Below are 5,590 nucleotides of genomic sequence, written 5' to 3' on the forward strand. Positions count from 1 at the left end.
GTATTTAAAGTTGCTTGAGAATGTACTTTTCTAAACTGATAGTAACAGTACGATGCTGATGCTGCTTCTCATATGATCAAACTTGCAATTTTAAGAAAATATGAGGTAAGCAGACATGGAAAATTGAGATAGAATGATAATATATGTTCATTATTTCATAATCTAGAAGTATCCAAAGGCTACAAAAATAACGTACAGAAATAATTTTAGGAAGGTAGGAAAACATGGTATATCTTGGTTGATATCTCGTAAAGTAAGTTGGAGTCCTAAAAGTAAAGCAGGAGCTCTTCCATAAAAAGGAATAAATTATCCTCACTAGTTGAGTTTTTAACCAAAACATGTCACCTTTTAGAACGTCTCCCTTGAGAGATATCTTTGTTATTGTTATAGGACAAAGAAAGTGCAATTCCAGTTCCTGACACCAGTACTTTAAGATCAACTCAAGCTAGTGTCAACTGAAACTTACCAAGGGCACGGAATACATGACAGGGTTTAATATCCTTCTAGTATTCTTTTTTTAAATTTTTATATTTATTTTTTGTGAACATACTGTACAGAGGGGTTACAATTACATGGACAAGATAATGAGTACATTTCTTATCCAGCATTGCAGCCACTAGTATTCTTTCATATGATAAATTTTATGATAATTACGCTAGTATTAGAATACATGTGCCTTTGTATAATTTTCTGTATTCTGCAAACTCTCCAAATGGATATTGTATCTTTCTTCTGATGATTCATATTTTATGGGCAAAAAACACTCTTTTATTCTCTTCCATTTTATTTGTAGTAATAAAATCGGAGGAAATTGTTCAGTCTGTTAAAAGTACTTCTCACAGCAACAAATATAAAATAAGTTTGAACATATAGTTTGGAGTCCAAAAGTGTGTATAGAGATTGATAATCAATATATAGGTCTTTTTATGAGAATTCCCAAATGACAGCGTCAAAATATATTAGGCCCTAAAGTTTTAGTTACTCTGGATGTTGTTTGAAGTCATGAAATTCTCTAATGTGACTGCAAATTTGATTGGTTCAATTCCAATTAACTAAAGGGACAAAACATTGTTTCATTGATTGCAGTAAGAAATAATGAATTCAACAATGTAATTATAGGCAGGAATTGGAATACAACCATCTATATTAATATTTCAAATTCGTATTACAGATTTCTTCTTTATGCTTAATTTGAGGTGAAAGTAATCAGGGCAAATACTTTGAATTTTTTTTAAATGGTAATAAAATCATAAAGAAAGAATGGAAATTGCTTATTTAATATTAACAAAATATGCCTACACACAAAAAAATGATGATGCATGAAGGAGAAAGGGAGTCAGGGAAGGCTCTCTATCTTTCTATGTCTTTTAGAGTGGGACTGGAAACAAAAATATATGATATGATTTTACTTGATATAAATGCAATGATACATTTCCAAAAATCCTTCATCATGAGACCTTTTTTGGTCAATTAGTCAACAGAAATGAAAAAAAAAACTTTTCTTTTAATTTCTACATTTTTCCAAAAGGGTTCATTGCAGAAAAATGGGAATGTATATATCATGAGTAGAGGAATTATCAATGAATACATTTTGTGACTCTGTGCTATGTTCTTGTTCAGGCACAAAACTACAAGAAACAATGTAAGTAGAGTTATTGAGAATTATAAACACACCTCGATTTTAGCGGCACCATCATTTCTCTATCATGAATCAATTCATGGATGTTTATCTCAGAAAACTGTGATTTGTGAGAATAGTTTGAGACAGTGTCATAGAGAGTTCTCTGTCATTCTCAGTAAGCTATTGCCACGAAGGTAAAAGTTCGTTAAATTATTGTCGCTGTTTCTAAGCATGTGAGCATATTTTGCCCTAATGTTCTTTGTTCAAAAAGTAAATGTTCATAAATGTTTAAATGTCACCTACTACAATAGAACTTCAGTGACATTTTCTTATTTCTTGATGAGCCATACTACAATATCAAGTTATATTTTGCAAATGTATGCAATGTTTACTATTTGTACTTGTCTCTAACATTAGGCCAATTTGATGAAACCAGCTAAAGTCTACTCCATCTGTTCTAAGAACTTAATTCCTTCATGTCTCATGTCTACATTTATCTCTATCACTTGTGCTTGAATATGTTGCTATGAAGAGTATCTTTCATTTAGTAGCCTACTGGAACTCAATGGAAGGCAGAGAAAACACTGCTCTTTTAATAGAAGGAATGTAAATCAGAATCACTATGAATGCTGAGGAATAACAGGAAGAATTCCAAGTAGAAATCAAATGTACTGAATATTAGTATAATTAAAATGAAATGTAGTTCATTTAGGTGTCAGAAGGAGTTGGATAGTATCCTATAGTTTGATTCAATTGACAGAAAAACAAGTTGTCCTAGGAGTCCTAAGGTCGTGATTCTTACATGAGCATCATTTGTCATTTCCCAAGTGTGATGAGCACACACATAATAGCACTTAAAAAACCAGATCATTAATTTTCATAAGCCTTCTGATGGGAATCATTTCTACTGCTTCAGAGAGGGTTCTTGTTCTGCTTTCATGTGCCTGATTAACTTCATGAGATAGCGAGCGAGCACTCCCTTATTATAGTTTCTTTTATCTGTACCTAAGTGTCCATATTCTCTGTTTCACTTGGAGATGTTGCCAGATAGTCCATTTAAAGACAAATTGCGGAATTTTATTTGTTCTTTCCCATGTCAGTTTGATGCAAGTTTCTCAAACCACGTTCTAATATTCTATCCATAGAAACGTTAAAATGCTCCAACTCCTCAGGATTCATAAATCAGCAACTTAAAGTAAACAAAATTGTAAATACAAAGTATCCTGTACTTTATTGTTGTATCACTAGATACTTAATTTTCAGTTTTGTTCTTATACACTATTTACAGAAGAAGAATGTTGCCACTGAGATTACACAATTTCAGCATCCATATTTAAGTCTCAATAATCTGTTTCCTGAATTTATACCCAAAAATCGTTGGTATTTTTTGGATTTACTTTGTATTACTGAAAAATAATGATACACACTATACATAATACTAGAAAAGTGACAGATAGTATGCACCACATTTTAAATATCAGAAGACACCAATTAAGCTTTTTAAAAGATTGCATAATTACTTCATATTTCATTAAAACCTAATTGAATTTCATGTTCTACATAAACTTGTCAAATTCTTAAGTTGAAAATTATATAATCATGTTATATTCCAGGAAATTTGCATATAGTTTATATTTTTCTTTATTAAATACTTCTTAGGTGTGTATCATATCATTAAATAATGCATATACATATATAACTGAACCCACAGATTTCTGTATATCTTTTATGATTGTATTTTATAATATATTGGAAAGTTAATATTTGTATAAGTAGAAATGTATGATATATAAATTTTAAAAAATCCTTCTGGGAACTTGTCTCTCTCTTGCTCTTTATTTAATATTGTGACTAGTTGCTTTGAGAAATTATAATGTTAGTTTGTATGATATTAGTCAAAAATGTGAATTAAAAGACATATACAAAGATCAAGCATATGTACAAGGAAAGCAAAGTTATATTTTGGGCAGAAGGTGAATAACTTCTAGAAATGTCTTTGTTAAACTCTTTCCTAATCATAATACTTAAAGATTGAATTATTTTGTCTATATAGACCATAGAAAATGTCTTGCTGTCTAGGAAGAACAGCTTACAAAGAATCAGTAGTTGTTGACAATAGGAAAAATGTGAGAGATCCATAAAAATTATTCCCCTACTAAATAGTTGCACATTTCTAATCTACTGAATTGTAGTTCACCAATGAATATTAAAAGAAAGTGGGACTTTGTCTTCCTGTTTCATCCCGGAAGTAGCATTTCCATTGTCATATGCGAAAGTGTGGCTGAGTTTCCTCAGTTCGTAAATTGGAAGTTAGGTTTATGGGCTACATCAAAATAATGGTGGGCCCACCCAGAGAAGACACTATACAGAAGGCGCTGTTGAAGCAGAAAACCTACTACTGGGACCTCGTCCATTGTGGGGAGGAAGGGATCTGGAATGGTTTGGTGAATCCAGTTAACTAACAGAGACGGGTAACAGTCCCTTGTGCTCGTTTCCTTCTTCTACATCTTATTCATGTAAATTATCTATTTGGCTCTTGTATATGACTGGGACATTTCTACCCCCTTATCATGTTCTTATCATGTTCTCCAAGTAGGCAGTATTGTTCCATGGGTAAAAAATGAATTTAATTCCTCAGACTTGAGGAAGTAGCTAGTTCCATTCTGGCAAACATGAAATTCACTTCACTTCCTTTCAATATTATGTAGGTCAAACCAATCATATGTTTAATGTTTTCTGGCTCTCCTTCTTGGCCACTAGACACTCTACTACTTAAATGTACTACCTATTGAACTACTGCCTTAATGTCAAACATTGATTCTTATGGGTTTCAGTGATTCTTTTTCTTTGTGATATATACCTTCCTAACACATATCTATAAGAAGGGCAAATCCTACTTCAGATGACTCTATATTTTAACTAGGCATAGGACATTTGTAAAGGGGAATTCAAATTTTTTTTAATTCAGACATCCATAATTTAGCAAACCTTTTCCAAACTCTCTCAAAACTTGTCAGTATGCATGATGCTCTAATTGTTTTTTTATGGTGAGAAACAAATGCCTGAAAAAATATTCAATTTGTTGAGTTCCAAAGTTATACATTTCTATTGCTTTCTATAATGACTCTAATGTGTGATATAGAGAGATATATCAATGTCTTTCATTTCACCTGTGTCTAGCAATAAAAGTATTAGAGATAAATAGGTTCTACTGGCTTGTTTTCATACCATTGAGGAAATCACATTTAAGGCATGCAATTTTTATGTATATAGTCATGTTTTCTCAGAGAAGTTTTCTGTCTGCAGGACCTGGTGATATTTACCTGCCAGTCACAATGTAAGAAGGTTAATATGTTTATTCATTAGTTTGGGGAGCTAATTGAAATCGTCGAGTTCATGTTATTTTTTTACTTTTTGAATCACAAGAGATATATTGACAGGAGCAGCGAGAAAAGGATAGCAAGATTTCTCCTGATGGACTCTGAAATTTTAGACTTGATAGTAATTATATCTTTCACTTTTGATATGCTAGATTGAAAGGTAAAAAGCATGTAAATTATAGGCACTTTCTAAATTGATATGTAAGGAAGGAATTAAATGAGACCCTGAGAGCCCTCAATGTATGTGTGTTCTCAGAAGAAAACACAATCTAGCAGTTTCATTTGACTCACATCAATAATTATTTAACTAGAATAAATAGTTTCCAAAATACTAAAATGTAAAAACTACCTAATAGGAACTGAAAATAGATCAGAAATTATATTCCACATTAACAGTCATGGTTTGAATCTACATACTCCAAATAAAGATTCCTGTCTTAAGGTATAGTTCATAAGTAAGTAACACTGAAGGTTTGTATTTTTCCCAACATATTGATTTTTCCTGAGGTAATTTTTTCTTTTTCAGAGGAATCTGTGGTTCCTGAGAGGTTTTTGCAATGTCCCTATGTTAAATATCACAAAATCAGGT

Source organism: Dipodomys merriami, unplaced genomic scaffold (assembly GCF_024711535.1).
Source record: "Dipodomys merriami isolate MVZ:Mamm:240054 unplaced genomic scaffold, mDipMer1.0.p SCAF_18, whole genome shotgun sequence".
Taxonomy (NCBI): Eukaryota; Metazoa; Chordata; class Mammalia; order Rodentia; family Heteromyidae; genus Dipodomys; species Dipodomys merriami.